The 13,896-nt window shown below is 33.8% G+C and overlaps 1 protein-coding gene and 1 long non-coding RNA gene across 2 annotated transcripts in view; one reads left to right on the top strand and one right to left on the bottom strand.

The window, feature by feature from the left end:
• The window catches only part of LOC123531960 (uncharacterized), a 142,294-nt gene that overhangs the window by 20,985 nt on the left and 107,413 nt on the right, over positions 1-13,896 (bottom strand). The gene's annotated exons all lie outside the window — the stretch shown is intronic.
• LOC128546651 (uncharacterized) lies at positions 5,432-11,808 on the top strand. Its single transcript, XR_008366126.1, has 2 exons — positions 5,432-11,378; positions 11,484-11,808. It is a non-coding gene; the product is annotated as an uncharacterized LOC128546651 (long non-coding RNA).

Genomic DNA, 13,896 nt, shown 5'->3' with positions numbered 1-13,896 from the left:
AGTAATGAGTTTGTACACTGTTCAGACAATTGTGCTCTGTTGAAATTTAACCAAACACAAGTTTACCTGCATAAACAGAAAGCGTGATATGTCACCATGCGCGGATCAAAAGGGGGGGTGGGGGGTGGGGACCGGGGGTCCGGACCCCCTCTGGAAAATTTTTTAAAAAGGAAAAAGACAAGAAGGAAAGAAAATGTTTTTCGAAAAAGGCAACATTAGGACTGCATGTAAAGTATATGCGGCTGCTGCTACATACGACCCCGACATGGGATCGGACCCCCTCTGAGAAAATTGGCTGTGTCCGTGCATGGTCACTATACCTGTCCAGTACTGGACATTATGGTAAACGCTTCTTTCCTGTACAAATGACAATTTCGCAACTTCTGTCCGGTTTGTACAAATTTCTGGCCGCGATAAACCATTTGACTTGTTTCAGACATGAATTGGTTTACAGACATGGATAACAAACAACTCCAGGCTTTTACAGAAACTACACATTGTTTGAGACTATAAAATTGTTTTATTTTCATTATGGAACATAAAAGAAAAACTTGATTTATCTTATTTCTTATAACAATTCCTCAAAATACTCAAGTAAACCAAGCGAACTAAGTTGATTCAGGATTTTCAAATGAATATTTTAGCGAAAACACTGGATAAAGGGAATTTAATTTCAAGGATCTGAATCAGTGTTTTGGAGGTTAGATGTCAAGTAGTGATTTGTTTGTAATTCATTATATGAGTTATTAACAATGCTACTAAAATAAAAATATAAATAGGATGTTTAAATACAGGCTCTCATACCTGAAACCATGTTTAACTCAACAGAATAAACAAGTGAATGAGATTTTTCCACACAATACAAAGTTCCCTACTAGAAGGCATCTAATATTCTCTACTGCAGTGTAAAATAATGATCTGATATCTGTCAATGATGTATAAACAATATTGTACTATTCATACAACATGTTATAACATAACGCTTGGATTAAAATTTGCATATACAAAAACCTACAGTTGTTGATTGTCGTATGACATCTATAAATATAAACAGGAGTGCCAGAATGTCACAATATACACCCGTCATAGCAAATTTCTTTACACTAGTACCTGTATTTGCATATTGAATTGTTTGGTCAATTATAAGAATAGTTATATAATAAAGTATTTATAGTAACAACAAAGAGAAGCTAATCCTAATAATGATAATAATAATAATTCTATATAATGTAAGTCCACACAAAACTCCTTACCAGGTATAGATTGGTCAAAATACACCTACAAATTGGATGTGACATGCATGTTGTACCACAGAAAAGTGGTCTCAACTTTTCCCTATGGCCAGTTATAAAAAGTTAAAATATAAGCTTTTTATAGTGACAACAAAGGGAAATAGTTCTTGAAACAAGGGTGCCTCATGGTGGTGAATATTTGTGCCAAGTTACATCAAATCCCTCCGTGCATGAAGAAAAAATGCTCCGGATAAAGTCATTCTTGAATTTGACCTTTGACCTCCAAGTGTGAACTTGACCATTGAGTTTGGGGTCTGGGTGTTGCGCATGACAAATCATCTTATCATAGGGAACGTTTGTGCCAACTAATATTTAAATCCTGTTTTGCATGACAGAGTTATAGACCGGACAGGAAAAAAACGCTATTGACCTTTGATCCTTTGAGTCATTCTTGAATTTGACCTTTGAACTCCAAGTATGACAATGACCTTTCAGCTAGGGTTCTTGGTGTTGCGCATGACACGTCTCATCATGGGTAACATTTATGCCAAGTAATATTATAATCCCTTGATGGATGGTAGAGTTCTGGACCGGACACGAAATAGACCCTGTTTATGTCATGTTAATATTTGATTACGAAGTATAACCTTGACCTTGGGGCTAGGGGTCCGAAAGTTGTGTGTGACACATCGCGTTATTATGGGGTACATTAGTGCCAAGTAATATTAAAATCTTTAAATGGTTGGCAGAGTTATGGACCGGACAGGAAAAAAGCCCTGTTGACATTTGACATCCAATTGTGACATTCACCTTTGAGCTAGGGGTCCAAAGCGCATGACTAGCCTTCTCATCATCGGGAACATGTGTGCCAAGTAATATTAACAACCCTTGATAAATGACAGAGTTATGGACCGGACATAAAATTGCAGACGGAAGAACGGAATGACGGACGGACGGAAAGCATTGTGAAGATCTATACTTTCCAGCCAGAAAGCCTTGCATGGCTCATTTAAAGTTTTAAATGTACGTTATGCATGAAGATTTTTAGACGGAATGATAATCCTCACCAATGTAGGGCAAAGAAGACAGATTTTTGTATGTTTAACCAGATGACAGGTGATAAGGGTGGCACAGCAGAGACAGAAAACAAGTTATGTGTAAATATGAATGAGTTGATAACAGCAAGGAAGGGGACAAGACCGGTTTTACCAGAAAGGAGGAAAGAAAGAACAAGGACTTTTAGTAGTAGCAGTAGTGATAGTAGTGACAGTGAAGAGAGCGGTGATGAAGGTAGAGAAATATTTAGAATTAAGAGTTTGAAAGTTTTCAAGAAGAGAGTTATTTAAAAGAGGTGAAAATGTATGAGTTGGATGAATTTGAAGAGAAGAAAGAGGAACAGAAAAGAAAAGCAGACCAGAAAAAGAAGGAAAAATAGAAAAAGAGAGAATGGAGAGAGAAGAACAAAAATGGAGAAAGAAAGACAAAAGAAAGAGAGAGAAAATAATGAAAGGAAACAAAAGGAAGAAAAAGAAGGAAAAGTAAAAGAAAGGAAGGAAAAAGAGGGAAAGGAATGGAAAGAGAAAGAAGAGAAAGAAAGTCAGAAAAAAGAGGAGAAAGAAATGAAAGAGAAACAGGAGAAAGAAAAGAAGGAAAAAGAGAAAAAGAAAAGAAAAGAAGGAAAAAAATAAAAAAGACAAAGAAAGAAAGGAGCGTGGCGAAAGAGAAAAGAAGGAGAGGCAAGAGAAAGAAATAAGGAAAAAGAGGAGTTACAGAAAAGGAAGAAGAGAAATAGAAAAAGGAGAAGGAAAATCAAAAATTAATGAAAGAGGAAAATGACAGAAAGGAAAAAGAAGAGAAAGAGAGACAGAAAAAAGCAGGCAGAAATAATGAGAGAGGGGGATTAAAAGGACACAAATGAGAAAGAAAGTAAGAAAAAGGATGAAAGACAAAAAGAGGAGGAAAAGAAGGATAAGAATAAGAAAGACAGAAAGAAATAGGAGATAAAACAAAAATAAGGTATGAAAAGAAAAAAAGATGAACATAAGAAAACAGAGGAAAGAACTATTAAAGATAAAGCGCCTAAGAACGTTATCTATACATTACAAGTAAACTTCTTCAGCAAGGCTACCGTTATTACAAATTGCGTAAATATTTTGCTAAATTTTACTATCGTAATTCTGATTTAGTTTTAAAATTCAATAGTAATTTAAAGACACTTCTGCGAGAAGGTTTTTCTAAACCCGTTTTTTATTGGGATGTGGTTTACAAACTTCGTAAGATCTTGGGTCATGGAAATTTCAAATGTATTTGGTAAAATTATAAAATGTTTTATTAAAAGAGGTTACGACCCAACTGTTTTGAGATATACCACATGTTTAGTGTTCAACCCGTTTACAGTTGGACACTACGCTTCCCTCTTTGATTGTGTCTGACGGAAGAGGGGGAGGACACTATGATAAGCAGTTTTTAAATCCTACCAGGACTGAACTGTTTTGATATTTGTCTTCTGGCCTGTTTCGTTGGGCCCTTAAGGGTATTTCTCTTGTTGCTCTGTCTTCTGAAAAGGCATTGAGTACATGTGTTTTTGGTTCTAAAGGTTTGCTTTTTATATTTTTATACACGAGCATTTTTGTGTTTTACTTGCCATGCCTTTTTGTTTCCATTACGTATGTTAGAGATTCACCTGGAGGGGATTACTTTTATTTACACTGTCCCGTGTCTTTGGAACATGGTGGGGGTAAGAGTGAGGTTGAGTGCGCACCATAAACCGGTTTAAGCTCCCCAGTGGTGTTTTTGCCACTGACCGTTCCAAGGCGGTGTGCGCGCGTGTATGTGTGTGTGTTCTTTTGTTTGTTCGTTTTGTCCTCGTGTGTTGGCTTTGTGTGTGTGTTTGTGGTGTGCACGTCTGCGTGCTGTAGGTTTCGTTTTGGGGAGGCTGCGATTTTGGTACGTGGCATTCCCTGTTTGATATTTGTCTTTGTTTTTATATACAGAAATCGAAGTGAAAGCGGTCGAAGCGATGATTGACATTGAGCAAGTCCAGAAAATGAAAGAAAAAAGAAGAAACAGAAAAAAAATACTATGTGAAAAAAATTGACAAAGAAGTTTTAGAAAATGATGGATATGAATATGAAATTATAACAATTGTTAATAAGACTTATTATTTTATTAATATTAAATAATAACATTTATTTTGGCGCATCAAGCTTGGTGTGTATCCAAGGTTACCAAATTAAATTTGGTATTTGGATACACTCGGCATTTTCCGTATACAGTAATCATTAGTGTGTGACCACTGGTCAGTCAATAGTCGGCATGTGTACAACCAACAGAAAATGAAATGGTTTCAAAATATATCTGTCAACATCGTTATTTTGCTTCAAGTAGAATGCTTAGCTTGGTCTGGCATTGTTACAAAATGCTGTCAATTATCGTAATAATGGATATTGGCGGCGAAAACCAGGATTTCAAAGGTAATTTTTATCCTCGAAATTTTTGTTTGTTCGCACTCGTGAAATCACAATTGAGTTTATGAAAATGGCATGGCATCTAGCATTAACATTGTTAAGAATATTGCAGCTGTATAAAACATACATTTGAAGTACAAGTTTGGTGCCACTTGTAACCTAGTAGAAATAATGAATGTTGTTTCGTATTTTCTCGGGAACCAATAATTTCTCGGTGGTCGTATACTCGTAATAAAATTAATTACATTGGTGACACACGTCATTCATTAGAATCATTCTACGTGCAACCAACTACTTAGACAAAATGTATTCTCTTAAATCATAAATGTAAATGTACGTGTCCGAGGAAATTCGCTAAGTTGTCGTTTTAGTCGTGCTGTCCGATTATGTCTATCCGAAAATTTGCTAGTCAGATAAACACGCGAAGTCTCGTTGGTAAATGCCTGTTAGAAAATATAGATTATTGTTATTATGTGGGATAGGTATGGATTATATCATTAGATAGACATGTTTTCCTATCAGGTCGGGCTATTGTCTATCTAAATTAAATGTTGTATGGATTACAAATTGTTTGTACTCGGAAATTGTTGTTGTTTACTTTACTACATAGGAAAGATAACTACGGTTTCAATACTCATGTTTAGGCCAGGATAGAAGTATTAAAAAACTTGGTTTAATGAACTTACGTAATAGGGTAATTGCCAGGAAAATTATATGGATTTAATTCATTTAAGTAATTGTTAATTTTATACTCGTAGAGTCTGAAAGAATGTTTGTATGGAGATACTGTACATGTATTGTAAAAAGAAACAAAACACTTGTGATCAATGATATTAATGCCGCCTATCACAGTACTCTGTCTGTGGTCAGAATTAAGGCACAACGATCTGAGGTAAATGTCATTATTGAAGTTTTTAATTTGCCATTTGTTTACTGCCTTGCATTTTAATTTAATAGACATCCTGCGTGTCCTTATTAGTCTAAATAATGAGACCTCGGGTAGGTCGATTTTACATTCTGATATTTTACGTTGAATATTTACCAGTCAAAAAAGTAATAATAATATATATATATAACAATATTCAAGGCCTGAGTACAATTACTGGGACTAGCATGTCCTAGGCCTTTAGTAAGATCAGTGATAGAGAATTCTGGGGGAGAATTTAGCTGCTTATACAAATATAATTTCACATGGGGAAAGTTACAAAGACTATATCGTATAACAACATTATTATCAATTACACAATTTTGTTAACTTATAAATGAGCATAGCATTCCGACACGATTATCCACTACAATAATCTGGCAGATAAGTACTTGCCTTGAAAGAAATCCATGTAATTTTATGGCTGAATAATTTAATTTTGTGTATGTTAATTGAATATATAGATAAATTTTATTTGAGGTCAGTATTTGTACACTTCAGTCGTTTCAATCGGTCTTCATAGGAGGAAGGGATGGTAATTTCGTACAGGCAGTAATTTTGTCGGCAGTTATTAAGCATATTCTCTTAATTAATAAATATTTAGCATGATCACTTGGTTCTAATGTTTCTTTTGTAGATACTTTTACATCTAGCATATAATATTATCTCTGCTAAATTGGATGGCATGGTTTAATCATGCAGTCACCCAGTTCAGTTTCTATTTACCTTGTCATGTTACAAATTAGCTTTAGTATGTATACTGCACTTCTACACTCTATATAAGCAGGATAACTGAATAATAACAAATTTGCTTATTAAGGAAATACACTCTGCATAACCACATATTGTAAAAAGTCTGTTCAATTTTTATTACAGTGCGAAAATGCTCAACTTCTAACTTATGTATTACAAATTTCTGTATTTAATATGGTACCAACACCAAGTTTTATATTGCAAGACAATGGTACTATTACAGGCAAAATCAATGTGTTTCATGTGCGAACTTTTAAGCCTGATTCACATTTAATGGGGATGATTGGGCAAAGAACTGGTCCCTGTGCCTGTGGTCTCATGATCGCAGCTTAAATAATATATAATGTTTTGAAACAGGTAAATTTAAGGGATATGGAGGAAACCGTAAATTCATTAGTCCAATGTTGCAAACATAAAATCCCAAAACAGATTATAGTTAAGCAATTAAAAACAATTTTAGCATTTAATATACATACATATTTAGGTTGGCAGTCACAAATAATCTAGCGTACAATAATAAGAAATGTTAGTAACTAAACAAAAGTATTATTCTAAGAGTAAGGTTCGTTATGTGAAAGTTTTAAGTGTGACAATCTTGCGAATTTGCATGACAAACAGTCTGTCTGTTTTTGATATTTTCAATTTGTCTTTTATGCGATGAGTCTATAATTTATAAATAACAAAAAGAAAACAATAACAGCAAAAACAGTAACAAAAATCTTCCATGATTCAGTTTGGTTTAAAAATAAATTGAAAAAATAAAAATAAATAGGGCAATGATTGTAATATAAATTTTGTAGTAGTGACAGGTCGGAGCTTGAATTCCACATTATCGTGTTACAATTGAAACAGAAACTGTTTCACCATTAATGGTAAATATATAAATTGGATGTGATTAAAGGGCTTTAATTAAAAGAAATTATTGAATCATTGCTTTACTTTAATTTTAACTGTTTGTATGAAAAATTTAACTGTATGAAAAAGAAACAATAACACAAAGTTTACATCAGAAATAGAGCGCACGAAATATCATTCAAGGCCTAATTTGTGCATTAGACAATTTATATTTTGTCATTATGTCGGTTAGAACATCCATAAGTATCATTAATAATAATAATAATAATAATAATAAAAAATGGGTATCAGTATGAATACAGTTAGTACAGGATCAAGTAATTGGGCAACATAGCTGACTTTGTCCTGAAGGCAAGAGCCTGATAAAGCAGGATAAAAGATGTCATAGTCATCATCATTAATTTTGAAATAAACAGAAGTTGTCAAAGGCTGCAAGTTTCTAAGACAACTTTGATTAGGTTTGTAGTAAGTCATTAGAATTTTGGGGGAATAAATTTTTCAAATTTATTGTGGCGGAAAATTCTATGACTGGGCGAGCAGGCAGGCGCATGCTCTTGTAAAATATAGGTCAGATTTAATGTTACAATCTTTTGGTGGTTGTATGTTGTTGTTGTTGTGATGTATTCTGCTAGGTCGGTTGACAGTATATCGAACCATTGGTTGCTTGTCTGTTGTTAAAGTGATACTAACAGCTAGCTCTGTTAACACTTTAGTGTGTTAACCGCTAGGTCAGTTAAATTGTGTTAACCGCTAGGTCGGTTAAAGTGTGTTAACCGCTAGGTCGGTTAAAGTGTGTTAACCGCTAGGTCGGTTTAAAGTGTGTTAACCGCTAGGTCGGTTTAAAGTGTTAACCGCTAGGTCGGTTTAAAGTGTGTTAACCGCTAGGTCGGTTAAACTGTGTTAACCGCTAGGTCGGTTATAGTGTGTTAACAGCTGTGTCGATTTAAAGTGTGTTACCGCTATGTCGGTTAACGGATAGGTCAGTTTACAGTGTGAACTAGGTTTTGCCCATTACTACGTAGCGTAATTCCTAGTTTCACAAGTCCGCAGTTGCTATTTTAATCAATTTATTGAAAACATGCGCTTGCTTGCTCGTCAGTCAGTGGGCCTGATATCATGCGGCCTTTTCTGCCACTTATTAATATGATTGATATACAATTTTGTTCAATACCCTTTGGTGTAACTTGTTTGTATGTTGAAGTGTTGACCTGGAATAAAGTATTATCGCTTACATAATGTTGCTAGTTATTTCCTTGAGAAGTCCTAAAATAAGACTTATTATTTTATTAATATTAAATAATAACATTTATTTTGGCGCATCAAGCTTGGTGTGTATCCAAGGTTACCAAATTAAATTTGGTATTTGGATACACTCGGCATTTTCCGTATACAGTAATCATTAGTGTGTGACCACTGGTCAGTCAATAGTCGGCATGTGTACAACCAACAGAAAATGAAATGGTTTCAAAATCCCACCCGCCACTCCCATTTAGGTGCCATGCCATTTACTTGTCATATTGTTAGTGGTACATGTCAGTGAATATCTAGTAGGTCACCATTTGCAACCTATAATATTATATATATATAAAAAAAAAGATGCAAAATTGATCTGTTTTAAATGGTTCGGGATTGCAGGTGTTTGGCAGTTACATGTCTCTGTATAGTATGGAGCATAGTTTAAATTATTCGAGATCAGTTTAACAAGTTTGTTTTTAGTAGAGTAGCTGGTACATGTATGGTGACATATTTTGTTATTTACAATGTTTAATATCCATGTATTTTGCAGTATACTGCCGGTGGAGTTTTATATATTTTCAGGCTGTTTATGCAGTAAGGAAGGAAAGTTGTGAACAGTCAGTAAATAAAAATGGACAATATACCACGCACAAATGGTATACCAAGCACAAATGGAAGGAGTACAAACAATATTTAAAACCATTACGTGATGCCTGTTTAACACGGATATACATACAAGCTAAATTACTAAGCTAGTCAAGTGGATTGTATAAATCAAATTTATCCAAAGCCTCTGGGAATGTGGAATAGAAACTTGAAAGCAACAAGTTTAGAAACTAGAATGACTTTAATTAACAACAGCTACAAATGTCACAATAATTGTTTTAACATGAACTTTCCATTTGATCCATCACAATTTCACAAAGCAGGAAAATTCACAAACGCTGGAATCCTAAAACTTATATACAAATTAGACACACCTTGTCTATTGGGACAGGCCTTGTCACAAACAAACAGTAATTGCCTGTAACAAAACTAGGAGACATACAAAAGGAATTGTTCAAGAAATATCAGCTGCAGTGGCACTTACCAGGACATTAGCTTAGTATGTCATGACAGGACAGTGAGTAAGATGACAATATTACAATAGCAAGAGGAGAAATATAAATATACTCTCTTATAGTAATATGTATTACTTATTGTTTGCAAAAGTGTTTTAATAACTTGTAACACTAACATGTGTAACAGAAAACACTAATATAAGTAATATAAGTAATTAAGCCGAGACTGGAAAGATGTTTGTTCAAATGTAGTTTTATCAATAGACTTACGCAAATGGAAACCAAGAAGCGGTCAGCTCCTTAATATCGAAGAACAATTAATCAAGGGATGTCTCAGTAATGGTCTTCACATAAACATAAAATACTTTTTCAGCAGTGACAATATTATTCCATGCTTCATTTCGGGGATGTTCAGTTGCAATTATACTGATTATATTGTTTGAATTAGCTATATTTTGTTTTTACATGTTGAAAGTTGCATAAATAGTGCAATGAACTTTGGGCAGTATGAACTTTGAGTAATCAATGTTTCCTAAATTCAACTGATGTACTTTTTATGTTATATAAATTGCATAGTCAGCCAGGTCATGTAATCCAACGCTTTCCCGTACTTTTCTCTCAAAGCGTTTTTAGGGTTTTTGTGCGCGGATTACAAATAAAACTTGTACATGATTTTATTTTGCTTAATCTCTGTTCATTGCACTATTTACTGTTTATGCCACGAAGAACTAACTTGTTCATAATAAGTTATTCTGATTCATGTCATTCACATTACCGTCTATGTTACATATTTTGGATGGACTTTTACATATTTATGTTTTAGGACCATGTTAGATTGGCTGTAGCCAAATATGCTATTCTTCTTTATAAAAAAAAAAGTTACTGATTTGAATATGAAATCATTCTGATATTTATCCTTTTCCTGGAAAAATGTTTTACGAAGTTTCAGTTCTATATATAATTGGAAACATTATTTCTTATGATTCTGTTGTTACCTCTGAATGTATTGAGTAGAAAATGAAAAGATAAATGCAATGATTTAACTTTTAAGATTAAGTAAACTATTATATACATTAATTTAGGATTCTGTCGCACTGATAAGGATCTCCAACTGACATAGAGTAAGCATGTGTATTTACCATCAGTTATCCAATTCAAGCCTAATTTCATCTCATTGATACGTTGAATCTTGTAGATTTTAACTTTAGTATACTACGGGTGACTACGGTCGCAATGCTCCTTGTCCTTGGTAACTTGGGTGGCTGTGGTCACAATGCTCCTTAAGTAGTTTAAGTTTTGGCGTCTACATGTACATGCTAAATTTGCCAGGAGTTATTTACCTAAATCAAACATTTGAGTGGATAAGGCAGTTTTTGCAGTGATAATTGAGATCTTGTAGATTTCAACTTGCTGTACTATGGGTGACTATGGTCACAATGCTCCTTACGTATTTTGGGTTGTCGTCTGCACCCTTAAATTATCCTAACTGCTTTTGCCTAAATCCGATTAACATTTTTGTTAATAATGTGTATGTTATTGTCATAATACAACTAAACGGGGATAATTTTACAACACACGGGTTAGTTTCATAGCAGGAGAGATGTATGCTACTATGGCAGTTTTAAGTGTGACAACTTTTTCTACGGTTGTATGTTGTTGTGATGTATTCTGCTAGGTCGGTTGACAGTATATCGAACCATTGGTTGCTTGTCTGTTGTTAAAGTGATACTAACAGCTAGCTCTGTTAACACTTTAGTGTGTTAACCGCTAGGTCAGTTAAATTGTGTTAACCGCTAGGTCGGTTAAAGTGTGTTAACCGCTAGGTCGGTTAAAGTGTGTTAACCGCTAGGTCGGTTTAAAGTGTGTTAACCGCTAGGTCGGTTTAAAGTGTTAACCGCTAGGTCGGTTTAAAGTGTGTTAACCGCTAGGTCGGTTAAACTGTGTTAACCGCTAGGTCGGTTATAGTGTGTTAACAGCTGTGTCGATTTAAAGTGTGTTACCGCTATGTCGGTTAACGGATAGGTCAGTTTACAGTGTGAACTAGGTTTTGCCCATTACTACGTAGCGTAATTCCTAGTTTCACAAGTCCGCAGTTGCTATTTTAATCAATTTATTGAAAACATGCGCTTGCTTGCTCGTCAGTCAGTGGGCCTGATATCATGCGGCCTTTTCTGCCACTTATTAATATGATTGATATACAATTTTGTTCAATACCCTTTGGTGTAACTTGTTTGTATGTTGAAGTGTTGACCTGGAATAAAGTATTATCGCTTACATAATGTTGCTAGTTATTTCCTTGAGAAGTCCTAAAATAAATATAAAATAGAAAACAGATATTAAAGGAAAACTGATGTAATAAGGAAAACAGATTGTTCGAGTTCAGATAACAAATCTTCAGACTAAAGGATCAACATAACATTTAACATTAATGAGTTTTTATACTTTTATTATTATAGTATTGGTAAAAGTATTTATAACATTCACAATTATGTACACTTTAAATAGTGCAAATATTGCAGGAATTATATTGACACTTAAGTAGTACAAAAAGAAAAAAAAAACATTACTGTTATATGTGTATTACTGTATTGTTAGTTGCATAAGACTGATTCTTTTTAAAATATTCTGATAAGTAAATATATTGTTATTAAGATTAACACTGTTTAAATATTCATAAATGTAAATTATATTCAAGGTAAAATATGTAAAAAGTAAAATTTCTTACCTGTATTTTTCCAATATCCATAATTACTATTTGAATCATTTATGTATTATCTTGTATTAATTGTATAAAGTTGTTCCTGCAACAACGTTATGAATGTCCGCCATTCTGTTTCCCAGAATTCTGGAGGGCGATCCAGTTTTTACGGGAAAACCTGATTTTGGATGACATCACAATGTAAACAAAAACATCCATATAAATAGTCCGAATTTCAAATGGTCATCAGCTGTTGTAGGAAATTTGATCTAACTTAAGAAGACAGATAGAAATTGATATAGAATAGATAAAATAGAAAAAGAAGAAGATATATATATATTTAACCTGAACAATACACAGAAATTACAGGTATTTGTCAATGAATAGTTATATTTATATAGTTTTGTTTTATAAATAAATAGTGACATACTTTACACCAGGTTGAATGTAAAAATAAAGATAGTGCTTTTTTTATTTGGCATTTCACCCTCGGTCCATCCTAACAATAATACCGTTATTTGAAAGGCATACTTTATTAAAAATTAGTTATGTAGATTCCTGGCGGTTTTCATTCGTCTGCACACATTTTACATAAGACAAGGAGCCAGTGCCGATGAGGGGCGCTAAAAACAAGGCGGAGCCGATGTACATTTAATATCTAGGTTTAACGACCGTTGTAAAAGTATTTAGGTACTAGTAGAATCAACAAGCAGCCAATTAAGCATACAAATATCGTTTATTGCATTATTCTTAATTAGAACATGTCAAATATTCGATTACTTTCACCAGAACATAACACAACGATGTATACAGGGTACCTTTTGTCAAAGCATTTATGAATCTATAACTTTACCCCTTTATCGATATGTTTTAGAAGGGATCTAGACATTTTCCCCAAGGTCATTTGCCTTTGCTCCCTCCCCACTGTACCAACCGGTGAAAAAGGGGACTGCTGGACATTTGCCAAAAGCAAAATGGTAAACAGGAAATTTGTCCCACCCTATTTTGACCATATTTAAACGCTTTCAAAAGTCTTCATATATGTCAGGTAGATTCATTTATGAGTGGGACTACATAGCCCTATTATTGAAATAAGTTTCCATATTGTTACAGAAATAATAATATCTAAGTTTAACACCTTTAGAAGGAAGAATAATTTTTAAGTAAGTTCATATAGTAAACCCTAGCTCCACCACCAAACAGTGGTGATAGGAAAATGAATTGTCTATATTGCCGTGATGCATCTATCACCGGATTCAAAATTTAAACAGGAAAATAAAATTTTCACTTTATTTTATATTTTCAATAATTGAACATATTTCAAAAAATGAAGAATGTAAGAACACTTTTACTACAGACTGACGTTAATCATTAAAATATTAAGTAAATTGTGCTGTAAGGAGCTTTTCTTATGATTCAGTCGTTTGTACATGTATTGCAGCTACATTTCGCTGAATAGACACACTATTCGCGCATGCAAATAGTCTAAATGTGTATGATACTGTTATGTACATGTCATTCTCCATAATGCTCTATTTTAACATTATTTCTTTTCTTTTGATGATTCATTGTTTACTGATAAGACCTGTCCTAGTTTTGAGATATCATGTATGTCAATAAGCTATCTATAGATTAAGCTTTTCAAGAAAGTTCCATATACAGCGTATTT

This window comes from Mercenaria mercenaria, chromosome 11 (genome assembly GCF_021730395.1).
Source record: "Mercenaria mercenaria strain notata chromosome 11, MADL_Memer_1, whole genome shotgun sequence".
NCBI lineage: Eukaryota > Metazoa > Mollusca > Bivalvia > Venerida > Veneridae > Mercenaria > Mercenaria mercenaria.
Note: the sequence above shows the minus strand (reverse complement) of the source record. Positions and strands in the feature narration are given on the sequence as shown.